This window comes from Rhineura floridana, chromosome 4, assembly GCF_030035675.1.
Source record: "Rhineura floridana isolate rRhiFlo1 chromosome 4, rRhiFlo1.hap2, whole genome shotgun sequence".
NCBI classification, from domain to species: domain Eukaryota; kingdom Metazoa; phylum Chordata; class Lepidosauria; order Squamata; family Rhineuridae; genus Rhineura; species Rhineura floridana.
The window spans coordinates 79,007,318-79,022,117 of NC_084483.1; the positions used below are offsets into that span (position 1 = coordinate 79,007,318).

The 14,800-nt window shown below is 40.1% G+C and overlaps 1 protein-coding gene across 4 annotated transcripts in view; it reads right to left on the minus strand.

The window, feature by feature from the left end:
* ASCC3 (activating signal cointegrator 1 complex subunit 3) overlaps nt 1-14,800 on the minus strand; it is a 411,273-nt gene that overhangs the window by 22,540 nt on the left and 373,933 nt on the right. The gene's annotated exons all lie outside the window — the stretch shown is intronic.

Genomic DNA, 14,800 nt, shown 5'->3' on the forward strand with positions numbered 1-14,800 from the left:
ACTGCCCCTGGTCCAATGCCATAATATCTGAAGAGACCCTGCCTAGAGCTTTCTCTGTGAAGAAACCCTCAGTGAGAAACCCTCTACCTAGGGAGGCCTATCTGGCCAATTCCCTCTTGGAAGTTAACAGACTTGTGAAAGCATTCTTTTTAGAATGGCATTTTGGCTGTGATAGATATGGACAGGTGTTAAGATCAGGCAATAATTGCCAATATTCTGGGAAGCTGTTACTGTGGCACAGAGAAGGTGCTTGGGTCGGATGGCTAGAATGTCCAGTTCAAGACTATGGGGCCTAATGATAGTTTTCAAAGAATACCAGATATCTTAAGGCTGGGGGTAGATGAGATGACCACTGCATTTTTTCCAGTTGTGGAATCTATTGTTCAAATATCAGTTGGTTAGTGGATTCTGTCCATTTGCCTGTTTTAGCCATCTCCCTATATTGAACTTTTGTATCCATGACAAGCATCAATAACAGCTTCATATTCAAAAACAAAATCAAACCCAGAGTTGTTAAAAATCAATGATTTTTCTTAAAAAATAAAAAATAGATTTTTTAAAATTTAAATTATATTTCAAAATTTTCTCAAAACAATTAGTAAAAAAGAGTCTAGATCAAATATATCATCATGAATAGTAATTATACAACTTCTAATTATATTCTATGAATATGTTAACAGCAGTTTATGTAGATGAGAGATAATCAGATCAGTCCTATTCTGTAGGTGGTGTACATGAAGTGCACTCTCTTTCTCTCTCTCTCTCTCTCTCAAGGCCCCGCTGCTCTCAAAGTGCAAAGACAGAGGTCAATGAACTGAGAATTGGGGAGATGGAGTAGATCTGAACAAGGAGGAGACTACTGAAGTAGTAATCCCGTTCTTAACAGCAGTAGCAGTATTTTGCAGGTAAATAAATATTTTTTCTTCCTTTGGACTAATTCATTCTAAATTGAGAAATAAGTTGGGAACTGAAAAAGCAGGAAAGCTTAAATTTATTTTCCAGACAACAAACAAGGAAGACAAAGGTGAAGAAGAATTAGTTAACTGTGCCATCCGATATTATAAGTTTCTCATGTTGACTTGGTTGAAATTGCCTAAATTTTATTTTTTAAAAAACTTTACATTTATTAAAAAACTGAAAGTTTACAATTCAAAAATCCATCTGCATGTTTTGTTAATATTGTTGTTTGTTGAAGAAGAAAACTAACCAGAAGAATAAACAATTTTATTAATACAATTTAAAAACCTGTCTGGTGGTGGTGATTAGAATGATAGAATAGTAGAGCTGGAAGAGGCCTATAAGGCCACTGAGTCCAACCCCCTGCTCAATGTAGGAATCCAAATTAAAACATACCCAGCAACTATACCATTCTATGATAGGTGGCTGTCCGGTTGTCCAGTTGCCTCTATGAATGCTTCCAGTGTTGGAGAGCCCACTATCTCCCTAGGTAACTGGTCGCATTGTCGTACTGCTCTAACAGTTAGGAAAGTTTTCCTGATGTTCAGCCTAAATCTGGCTTCCTGTGACTTGAGCCCATTATTCCAGGTCTCAATTATTCCCATTATTCTGGGATGATCGAGAAGAGATCCTGGTCCTTCCCTGGGTGAGAACCTTTCATGCTATCATATCTCCTCTCAGTCTTCTCTTCTCAAGGCTAAACATGCCCAGTTCTTTCAGTCTCTCCTCATAGGAATTTGTTTCCAGTACCCTGATCATCCTTGTTGCCTTCCTCTGAAGCTGTTCCAGTTTGTCTGCATTCTCCTTAGTGCGATATCCAGAACTGGATGGAGTACTCAAGATGTGAGGTAGCATGTAGTATAAGTATCCCTCATCTTATAACTGTGCAGTTGGTTTCTTTTTTCTAGGTGTAGAACTTTGCACTTATCCCTATTAAATTTCATGCTATTGTTTTCAGCCCAATGCTCCAGCCTATCAAGATCCCTTTGAATTTTGTTTTTGTCCTCCAGAGTATTAGCCATTCCTCCCAATTTTTTATCATATGCAAACTGATAAGCATTCCCTGCACCTCCTCATCCAAGTAATTAATTACAATGATGAAGAACACTGGGCCCAGGACTGAGCCCTGTGGTATCCCTCTCACTATCTCCCCCCATTTTGAGAATGAACCATTGATGAGCACTCTTTGAGTATGATTCCGCAGCCAACTGGGGACTCACCTGATAGTTGTTCCATCCACCCATATTTGCTAGCTTGCTAATCAGAATATCATGGGGCACTTTGTCAAAAGCTTTGCTGAAGTCAAAATATATTATGTCCACAGCATTCCCACAGTCTAACAGGGAGGTTACCCAATAAAAAAATGTGGTAAGATTAGTCCAGCAGGATTTGTTCTTGATAAATCCGTGTTGGCTTCTAGTAATCACTGCATAGTTTTCGAGGGGCTTACAGACTGATCATGTTATGATGGGCTCCAGAATTTTCCTAGGGATTCATGTCAGGGTGACTGGTCTGTAGTTCCCAGGTTCCTCCTTTTTTAAGATAGGGACATTAGTCTCCTCCAGTCATCTGAACAACTGAACTGAACTGTTGGGGCTAGTTCATCTCCTGAATGACTTGACAAGTTCATTCTGTTTTAGTACTAAAACAAACAAATCATCACCCCCTTTTTTGATGAAAATTAGTCTGAAAACAATTCAGAATAATTGCTTAGCGTGTACCTATCGTCTAACGACATCTACATCTCTGAATATGTATCAAGGTTATATTAAAAATAATGCACTTCTACTAAAAGAAGATAATTGAATAGTATTCCTCACTAGTGATTTAAATAATTAAAACTGAGTCCTTCAGAGAAGCGATTTAAATCAATTTGATTTTAATCAAATCAACCCTGAACCCAAATCAACCTACACAAATTAAATTTCTCCCTTACCTAAATGCGAACAAAAACTCTGTACTTATGACAACACAGGGATCATTTGAACTCCAAATTGACTAATATTTTGAGTCCAGGCTATTTTTCAATTAGTTAACTCACAAGTGTGAGATACATTGAAAAAATAGAAGTGCTACAAACTCTTCGTAAGAATGATGTATTTGTCTTGCCTCTAAGCCCATATAAAATTATTTGCTTTTGAAACAAAACGTGTACAAAAAACAGTGGGCAGTTTACTTAGGGTACACCACCTACTCGTGCAGGGTTCCAATACGGTTCTATCCCCCACCTTTCTGCATACACCAAGACATTAAGGGGAATGGGGGGGGATCTGTATGCATATATACCATTTGCCCAGCCAGCACACAGGGGCTTCCCATCCCCCAAACATACTGCCTGTCTGCATACATAAGTAGATGGGGAGGAGGACCAGGGGGCTGTATAAGCCCTATTGGAAACTTCTGCCGGTGGATATTGTACCTGTGCTGGGAGTCAGTCCTGCCCATTAAGATTATATTCATTTTCACAGGTAATTCACACTTTCTGTGGCTTCTTATTTAATTGGTTTAGAAAGAGGTGGATAAAAATTAATCCCAATTAATCCCTGCAACATATTTCTGTGATAGCTCTCTTTTGAAATTATTTCACAGGTATACACAAGTCGCAAAGTGGAAATTATTCAGAAGTGTATTTTTATTTGGGCCTACAAAGTACATTCACAGGCTTCCTTCACGTGAGTCGTGTGGCCATCTCAAACTCAGCTGAGTGTTATCTTCTGTGTTGTAGCATAATGCATTTATTTACACTTACATGGATCTAGATGTGTAGCGTAAGCAGAGTTTATGGTATTGACACATTAAACGGACACATGAAAGATATGGGCACGCCACATACACAAAAGCTATTTTTGAAGAAACTGCTAAGACATTTCAATACCAGCCAAACATATTTATCTGAGGATTAATCTTCATCTATTGAATCAGACGTGAACACTACCATGCATACAATTATTTAATTAGCAGCCAAATCCTCTGCCAGTCAGCCGCTGTTCCAGGCATACTGATGGGGAAGGAGATGCAAATCTCACAGTAGTACTGCTTTTTCTCATTACTACTGCAATTAGCACTTAAATTGATGCTTTAAACATACTAATTTCTGGAATAATTCAGGATTTGTATGTTACCTGGGATCGTCTCACTGCAGAGACAACACCAGATTGCTACGCAAATTGAAGCACTTTTGAGCCAAATAACCATCATCGTATCAGACAGAACCAATTTGCATTTGGTTTTAAAGATAACAGAACGGCAATTTATGCAAATAAATTAAGTTAGTTTACTTCTGAGTTTTCCCTGAACTAATTATAACAATGTAGTAATTTTTCAACACATCTACAACTTGGACTGAAGAAAATTGTGTATTATGTTAGAAATCTGTTGTTGATTTAAATGCATTGTTATTATTAATTTTGACATTTTATATATGAATACATATATCGGTTATGGACATTAAAACAGCTACCTTTTGTTTGAGAGCAAACATTTAATTTACGGTGCCTTGCAAAAGAAATCAGACCCCTGACCAATGCTCTCCCATTACTGAATTAAAAATGGTACATTGTAATTTCATTCTGCATGATATTTTATTCTGAAACACAAACTCAAAATCAATTATTGTAAGGTGACATTGGTTTTATGTTGGGAAATGTTTGTAAGAAACATTAAAAAACTGACACATGTTGCTTCCATTAGTATTCAATCCTCACATATTAATATTTGGTAGAGTCATCTTTGCTGCAATAACAGCTTTAAGACTTTTGGGGTAGGTATGTACCAGCTTTCCACACAGTGTCGGAGGGATTTTGGCACATTCTTCTTGGCAGATTCACTCCAGGTCGTTCAGGTTGGTTGGACATCACTTGTGGACCACAATTTTCAAAGAGTGCCACAGATTCTCAATGGGATTGAGATCAGGTCTTTGACTGGGCCACTGTAGGATATTCACTTTTTTGTTCTTGAGCCCCTCCAATGTTGTTTTGGCCTTGTGCTTGGGATCACCGTCCTGCTGAAAAGTGAATTTCCTCCCAAGCTTCAGTTTTTTGGTGGACTGAAGTAGGTTCTCTTGCAGTATTTCCTTGTATTTCCTCCTATCCATTCTTCCTTCGATTTTAACAAGATGCCCAGTCCCTGCTGATGAAAAGCATCCCCACAGCATGATGCTGCCACCACCATACTTCACTGTAGGGATAGTGTGTCTTGAGGCATGGGCAGTGTTAGGCTTGCACCACACATAGCGCTTTGAGTTTGGGCCAAAAAGCTCTATCTTGGTCTCATCTGACCACAAAAACTTCTCCCACATCACAGTTGCGGTACTCTCCTGCTTTCTGGCAAACTCCAGGCGTGCTTTCAGATGGTACTTCTTGAGTAACACCTTCTTTCTTGCCACCCTTCCATACACGACAGTGTTATTCAGAGCTCTTGATATGACTTACTGGTACACCATTAGTCCACTCCCAGCCATTGAACTCTATAGCTCCTTCAAAGTGATTGTTGGCCTCTCTGTGGCTTTTCTCACAAGTCTCTTTCTTGTTTGAGTGCTGAGTTTTGAGAGACAGCCTTTTCTTGGTAGTGCCTGGGTGGTGTGATGCAGCTTCCACTTCCTGATTATTGATCCAACGGTGTTCACTGGGATATCTGAACACTTGGATATTATTTTCTACCCTTTCCCTAATCTATGCATTTGTATTACATTATCTCTCACTTCTGTAGAATGCTCTTTGGTCTTCGTTTTCCTTTAGATCCACAGCCTGACCAATGATCCTTCAACAGGGTTTTTTTTATCCTGACAATATGACAGCAACTTGAATGGTTCACAGGTGGAGGTCAATGGTAAAGTAACTGTGTCCTCGATAGAGCAATTTCTTTCCTCTGTGTAAACTGAGAGCTCCCACAGCACAGGGGTTGAATACTTATGCAAGCAACATGTTTCAGTTTTTTATGTTTCTTACAAACATTTCCCAACATAAAACCAATGTCACCTTTCAATCCCCCTGTAGGATGCACACCTTAACATGGTGAGGGGGTTTGAGAGTATTGAAGAAGCTGAGAGCAATGCCATCAGGAATCTAGACCAAGAGGCTAGATTCCTAGCAGGGTCACCCAAGGTGTACTGATCACAGCTGAGACCCAAACTAAGATGCATTCAGACTCAGAGGAAGGCAATGGTAAACCACCTCTGACTACCTCTTACCATGAAAACCCTATGAAGAGAGTATCCAAAATGTAACACAAGCTAGTGCTGAAAGATTAGACCCCCAGGTCAGAAGGCACTCATCAAGTTACTGGGGAAGAACAACGGAGAAGTATGAGTAGCGCTGTGACTAATGATACACCTGGTGAAAGCCAAAAGGAAGCCCAGAGGCTGAAGTGCACAGATACAAAAGGAGAGTCCGAAGTTGTTAAATGTACACAATAGGAACATGGAATGTGAGAAGCATGAACGAGGGAAAGTTAGTGTTGGAAGTGGGGCAAGAGCAACTCCTGTCGGGGTTCTTTTGTGTGTATTTCAGAAGGAAGACAAAGTTAGGGTCCTCCAGCTGGCTAGGCTTGCCTACCTTTACCTGTGCTCTTCTCTACCTAACTTCCTTCCATTGTAAACTGATATGCTCAGGGAAGCTGACCTGCCCCTCTTTCGTCTTCTTATTTGACTGTCTGAGGAGAGAGGAGACATCTTTGTCTTTGCTCTATCTCCTGAGCCATGAGGGCAATACCCACGTCTGGGCATTGTGCCTCCAACTTAGTTAATTAGTTAGAACTAGGTATGCCTTTCCTATCTACTATGTATTTCTATAAGTAAAGTAGCTTTTCTTATTTTACTAAGTCTTAAGTCTCAGTGATCTAAATACAGGGTAAAAGCCTGCTTCTAAGGTAAATAGACACACTGGCACATGCAGCTCAGACCGCTGAATCACTCTGCATATATATTTCTATAACAAAGGGTTATGGCTGCTCAGTAAGCTAAACTGAACTGTGAGTTGTGCCAGAAAGCTAAAAAGGCTAAGTACTATGTGTGATTTACAAAAAGAGATCAAAAGGAGACTAGGTTAGAGAAAGAAAAGCAGAACAAAAGATAGGAAGCCATGGCTGAAGAATCAACACTTAAGACAAGCATCCCAAGGCTGGAGAAGGACAATGATGTGATTTGGAGTCTACTAATGATGGCACTTATGGAAGGAGAGAATCTGCATGGAGTCCTGACTGATCCTGAACCCTCGGCAGCGGATGAAGCAGCCACTGCATCCTGGAAGCATAAGCATGCCAAAGTGAAGTTTCTTCTTATTTCTGCTTTATCAGATGAGGCACTAAAGGTTTGCATGGGCTGTAGAAATGCTAAAGAAATATGGGAAAAGCTTGAAAATGTGTATCCCAGAAAATCTAAAAATCATGTGATGTTTCTCTATAAGTAGCTGTACATGCTGAAGCAATCTGACAGAGAAGATCTGAATCCACATCTGGAGAGATATACAAGTCTGCTCTGAGAATTAGAAAGATGTGGAAGATCACTGGATGAAGATTTACAAAAAGTTGTTTTGCTGGCCTCTCTAAATCAACATCATTATATAACGGCTTGCACACTAGAACAGACAGATCAGAACTTGGATCATATTATGGCATATTTGAAAGATCAGGACTATAAAGAGGGACAGGAACAAGCTCTGTCTGAAAAAGCAAATTTTCCTGTGGACAGAAATAGCAACCAAAGGCAGGATAGATGAGTCATGCGCCAAAGCCACATCGGGGTATAGACAAACAAAGGAAGAATTGCTTCAAATGCAAATATCCTAATCACCTTCAAAGAGATTGTCCTAGAAGGGAGACAGGAGAAAGAGTTCATTTTAAACAGAAGCAAGCTGAAAGAAAAACACATGGCCAGACTAAAGTGAATCATTTCAGTTACTATGTATCCGATGGAAAGAATGATGGTTATGAAACCAGATTTTTAATCGACACTGGTTGTACTGCACATTTAATAAATAATAAAAATGTGTTTAAGAACTTTAGCCCCCATACACAGTATGTAATGACAGCATCAGCAGATGTTTTCTGTTCTCAAGGAATAGGCACGGTGGAGCTGCTTTGCAAAATGTCAGAGGGTGCCAGACAGCTTGAACTGAAAAATTGCCTATTTGTTCCAGCTTTTAAAGATAATTTAATAGGTGCCACTAAAATAATGGAGCTTGGAGGTGAACTTTTTTTAAGTGACAAAATTTGCCAAGTTTTAGACCAAGGAGAGGTGTGTTGTACTGTAAAATTGAAAAATGGACTTTTGCATTTGGAATATTTTGAAACTATTCATGTAAATACAGCCAAAGAAACTTGTGATTCTGGATTTTTACATGTTTGGCATTGAAGAATGGGACATGCCAGCTTAGCCAGAATCAGTGCTCTAGGGAAGGAAAATCTGGTTAGAGGCATTAAAATTGGACCATGTAAATCCACAGAAAAATGTGAATGTTGTATAAAGACAAAAAGTGTGAAACCAAAATTTCTTAAGGAAAGGCAAAAGGAAAACTACAAAACCTTTAGAATTAATTCACACAGACCTTTGGGACCCATTAGAATGCCATCATGGCGGAAATTTATACATGCTTACTTTCATAGATGATTACTCGAGGTATACGACAATGTACCTACTACAGAGAGAGAACAGTCAAGTACTTCAAAAATTGAAGGACTACATCAGAATTGTGTCCAACAAATTTGGCAGAAAGCCACAAATTATAAGATCTGACAATGCAGCAGAATTTGTGTCCAGGGCTATGCAAGACTTTCTACGTGAGGAAGGCATAGAGCACCAGACTAGTGTTGTTTATACTCCAGAACAAAATGGAGTCACAGAATGCATGAACCGGATTCTTAGACAGATGATTTGCTCCTTGTTGGAAGATGCAGTTACCACAGAAGTACTGGAGGAAAGCAGCGGTTACTACCATCTATCTGCAGAACCGACTACCAGCAGCTGCAACCAACAAAATACATTTTGAGCTAAGGCATTGAGCTAAGCGTGTCTCACCGTGTATTCGGCTGCAAGGCAGTACACATCCTAAAACAAAAGAGGTCAAAATTTGACAACACTGCCAAGGAAGTAATATTCATTGGATATTCTTCAACGCAGAAGGGATACTGAGTCATAGATCCCAAAACCGGCAAAGTTGGAGTATATAGAGCTGTCCACTTTGATTAAGGAAACTATGCACACCAACCAGAAGGGGCACCACACCAATCAGATGACACCAAAATGGAAGAAAAAATTGAGCTATTCTTCCACAACAGAAGGGATCACAGTAATACACTAGCAGAGGAAAATGAGGAGTCTGAGCCAGAAGAGGCATCAGAGCCAGAAGGAGCAGCTGAAGCATCAGCACCCAGACGCTCTGAAAGCACTAACGAATGTGTACCACCAGACAGACTTGCTAACCTCGTGAGAGATAAGCTTCCAGAGCCAGAGACCTGGAAAGAGACTGAAGCCTTACCCAAAGCTGAAGCTGAGAGGTGGAAGGAGGCAGCCAAGGAAGAGCTGGAAGCTCTACACAAGAATAAAATTTGAATACTGATCAAGCTTCATCAAGGAAGGAAAGCTGTAGGCTGCAAGTGGATATTCAAGAAAAAGCCAGATGCTGAAGGAATTGTTGAGAGATACAAGGCAAGACTAGTAGCCAAAGGATACTCTCAAAAGTATGGACAAGACTACTATCAAACATTTGCTCCGGTGGTCAAACACACAACCATCAGAACTCTTCTGACTGTTGCTGCTAACAAGAAAATACAGGTGTAGCACATGGATATAAAAACAGCATTCTTGCATGGAGAAATAGGAAATCTACATGCAACAGCCACCAGGGTTTGAAGTTCCAGGAAAAGAAACCCTTAGTGTGTAAACTTCAAAAATCCATCTATGGACTTAAACAGGCTGCCAGAGCCTGGAATGAGAAACTGAACAAAATGCTCTTGAAATAAGGCTTTGTACAAGGCAGAGCAGAGCCATGCCTGTACAGCAGATTAAGGAACAACAGATGGACTTAATTACTGGTTTATGTTGATGATCTACTGTTGGCTTATCAAGACCCACTGGACAAGCAACAACTAGTGAACAAGGAGGTTGAAGTGAAGTGTCTAGATGATGTCACTCACTACAGAGAAACAGGCACAACTTGGCCAGCAGATGATCCTAACAAATGTAAGTTCTTGCTGGCAAAAACTAGGACTTTTGTTTGTTTAAAATATTGCTTAGCAACATCTAGGAATGCAAATTGAAAGAGAAGATGATGGATCCTTCTTGCTGAGTCAAAGACAAAAGACCCAAGACCGTCTTGAAAGTCTAGGACTGAAGGATACACATCCAGCACCTACTCCAATGGAAGTAGGATACTTGAAACCAGACCATAACAAACAACAACGGGAAGACCATGAGAGCTACAGATAAGCCATCGGGAAACGTCTGTATATCAACACTGTTACCAGACCAGATGTAGCGGAAGAAGTGGGATACTTCTACTATGGAGATTCAGCGATCAGTTGGGCAAGTAAGAAACAAGAGACTGTAGCACTCTCTTCCACAGAAACACAATATGTGTCAGCAGAAAGTTGACATGGCTACTTGAACTGTTCAAAGATTTAGGCATCTCTACACCTGGACCTGTCATGATGCATGAAGACAACCAAGGATGCATCAGACTCATGGAGATTGGGTGGGTGGGCACTGGGCATGTAGCCAGGTTTTGGTAATACAAGCAAGGTCAGCGCATTCATCCAGGATTAAGTCCTGAATTAAAGTGGTTTTATTAGTTGCATTCATCAGTAGGACAGTAAGATCCAGGGAGTTCCCAGCATAGCTACCAGTGTTCCGAGGGTTGGAAGGACCAGAAGGGATGCAAGTACGATGATGTCTTATATCCCTTCCCCTGTAACAGCCAGTCTGCCTCCCACCGCTATTACGTCCCCTGCCCAGTATTACCTCAATGGCAGGCCCCTGACTACTCCTACTCCGGCACATGTTAAAAGAAGCCTTACACTGGGGGGAGGGAAGCCTTGGCTACAGGTGGCTCTTATGAAGGGAAGCTCTCTTCCCCACCCTCTGGCAGTAGTCTTCTCTCTTTTTAGCCCCAACTGGCTTCAGCTAGCATCCAGGCCTTGCAGGGGGTAGCAGTTGACACCCGAGGAAGCCTGCAGATGGAGTTTTGCAGGAGGCCACAGCAGCAAGGTGTAGGTTCTGCTGGGTTTCTCTCACCTTCCTCAGGGCTTGCCTTGGCTAGAGGTAGCTCTTATGAGGGGAATTTAACATTGCGGAATGTGAAAAATCCATGCTGACTATAGTATAGAGCCACTCTCATGGTTGTATAATAAAAGGAAGATGGAAGCAATACACTGAAGAATTATATAAAAGAGATGCAAGGATGACAGATTCATTCATGGAGGAACCATATGAAGAAGAACCAGAAATTTTAGAACGTGAGGTGAAAGCTTAAAATACTTGGAACAAACAAATCACCAGGAATAGATGGCACACTAATTGAACTACTTCATTACTGAGACTGAATCTGTCTAAATTTTGACAAAAAATTGTCAACAAATATGGAAAATAAAAACAATGGCCCACAGACTGGAAGGGTTCAATATACATTCCAATTCCAAAGAAAGGGGATTCCAGGGAGTGCAGTAATTATCACACTATATTGCCTTAATATCCCATGCAAGTAAAGTAATGCTCAAGATTCTACAACAAAGGCTCTTACCATATATGGAGCAAGAAATACCAGATGTCCAAGCTGGATTTAGAAAGGGAAGAGGCACCAGAGATCATATCGCAAACACACGTTGGATAATGGAACGGAGCAAATCACCCTGTGTTTTATAGATTACAGCAAAGCCTTTGATTGCGTAGATGATGAACAACTATGGAATGCTTTAAAACAAATGGGAGTGCCACAGCATCTGATTGTCCTGATGCGCAACTATACTCTGGACATGAGGCTACTGTAAGGACAGAATATGAAGAAACCGAGTGGTTCCCAGTAGGAAAAGGTGAGAGACAGAGGTGTATTTTATCATCCTTTTTGTTTAATCTGTATGCAGAACATATCATACAGAAAGTGGGACTGGACCAAGATGAAGGAGGTATGAAAATTGGAGGGAGAAATATCAATAATTTAAGATACATAGACGATACCATACTAGTAGCAGAAACCAGTAACGATCTGAAATGAACGCTGATAAAAGTTAAAGAGGAAAGCACAAAAGCAGGACTACAGCTGAACGTCAAGAAGACTAAAGTAATGACAATAGAAGATTTATGTAACTTCATAGTTGATAATAAGGACATTGAACTTGTCAAGGATTATCAATACCTTGGCACAGTCATTAACCAAAATGGAGACAATAGTCAAGAAATCAGAAGAAGGCTAGGACTGGGGACGGCAGCTATGAGAGAACTTGGAAAGATCTTCAAATGTAAAGATGTATCACTGAACACTAAAGTCATGATCATTCAGACAATGGTATTCCCAATCTCTATGTATGGATGTGAAAGTTGGATAATGAAACAAGTGGATAAGAGAAAAATCAACTCATTTGAAATGTGGTGTTGGAGGAGAGCTTTGCACATACCATGGACTGTGAAAAAGACAAAATAATTGGGTGTTAGAACAAATTAAACCAGAACTATCACTAGAAGCTAAAATGATGAAACAGGTTATCATACTTTGGACACATAACGAGAAGACATGATTCACTAGACAAGACAATAATGCTGGGAAAAACAGAAGGGAGTAGAAAAAGAGGAAGATCAAACAAGAGATGGATTGATTCCATAAAGGAAGCCACAGACTGAACTTACAAGATCTGAACAGGGTGGTTTATAATAGATGCTATTGGAGGTCGCTGATTCATAGGGTCACCATAAGTCATAATTGACTTGGAAGGCACATAACAATTTCTGAGGTCTGCCTGGGCTTGCAGAAAAAGAAAACAAAGATATTGTCAAACATCTAGCAGGCCACACTATACCTCTTGGATCACAAGCTTTACAAGTCTGGTTTAGTGGATTTTGCGAAAGACAGATGTCTATTTTTTCACACGTTAGAAGCAAATCATGAGATCCATTAAAATTAACATAGAAGAGATTCAAACGTACATAATAATTGCAATGACCAGAGCCTTTGGCTCTGTAATCTAAGGATTCACTTGAGAAGCAGGAAATGCAGTCTCCTGGAGCAAATTTTGCACCATCAGAATTAATGAATGCAGCCCTTTACTTTTTACATAGAAGTGAATGGTGCTATTCAGGTTTATTGTGAGTAGTAAAGCAATATGCCTCTCCTTTTACTGTTTTGTGTGGGCCATCATACCTTGCACTAAATGGCTTGGTCTCCATTGACAATGATGACTTAGGTGACTTACCCAGAGAGGACCCCAAAAATCCAGAGTCTCCGGGCAAAAACTGGACACTTGGCAACCCTACTTGGGACCCAACATGCGCAAGGTGTGAAAATGGATTGATTTCATCCAACAAGAGATGGATTGATTCCATAAAGGAAGCCATAGACCTGAACTTATAAGATCTGAACAGGGTGGTTTACAACAGATTCTACTGGAGGTCGCTGATTCATAGGGTCACAATAAGTCGTAATCGACTTGAAGGCACATAACACACACACACACACCTTTCAATAATTGATTTTAAGTTTCAGTGTTTCAAAATAAAATATCATAAAGAACTAAATTACAATGTACCATTTGTAATTCATTAATAGGAGGGCAGTGGTCAGGGGTCTGATTACTCTTGCAAGGCACTGTATATGAAATAAAGAAAGAAGTGCAAAGGACATACTGTTGTATCTTTAAGTAAATCACTAATAGCATAATCTAACCATGTTTACTCAAACATTTATTAGAATTCAATGGGGTTATTCACAGGTAAGTGAGGTTAGTCCTGCAGCCTTAGGCTGCAAAATGTCAACAAGTTTCAATACCTGAAGGCTGCAATCCAATGCACCCTTACCTAGGAGTAAGTCCCATTGAACCTCATGAAGCTTACTTCTGAGTAGACATATATTGGATTGCAGGCTTCGAGTATTTGACTGAAAACTTGTTGAAGATTTTATTTTCATTTAGCATCTGCAGTTTAACTTGCCATTCCTCAAGCCCGAAAATGCTTCAGCTTCAGCTTGAGACAACGCTGTAGCATACACTATGCTTTAACAAAGAATTTTTATTCTCCCCTTTAAAAAGCAAAGATGGCAGATTTTTCTGATTGAAGGGTCAATTCAAACAAATGCTTTGGTGCTTCTAGCCAATTTTGCTATACTTGAGTCATGTGGAAATCCCAAACTAATTTGAGGTTTTTTAAAAATATTGTAGCATATCATTTCTTACTGACATGCATTTTGTACATAAACATACAAGTACAAGATATGGAAGCCCCATGTGTACACACACCCCTGCAAGCCACTTTAAACTCACTTTTTTGGTGAGCTATTCATGTATAGCAGCTACTGTGAACAAAAACAAACTGCACTGTTCACACAACAAACAAACAAAAAACCTGCCATCCTGTAGTTCAGCTGCATCAACCCTAAAATGACACAGAACAGTAGCTCTGTTACAAGTAACTATTATTTGCTGACTACTATGTCAGAGCCTATCATATCCCAATTCTTAATATCGGGGCCGGTGCCAGGTATGACTGGGCCCTTGGGTGCCACCCTGCCCTGGGCCCCTCCTTAGAGTGTGGGAGTAGTGCTCCCCTTCCACAATCCTCGGCAGGGTTGACTCTAAAGCAAATAATAGTTGACAGGGTCTGACTTGGCCGCCCTTTTGTGCTAGCCCTGCTTAATATATTTGTTCCTGG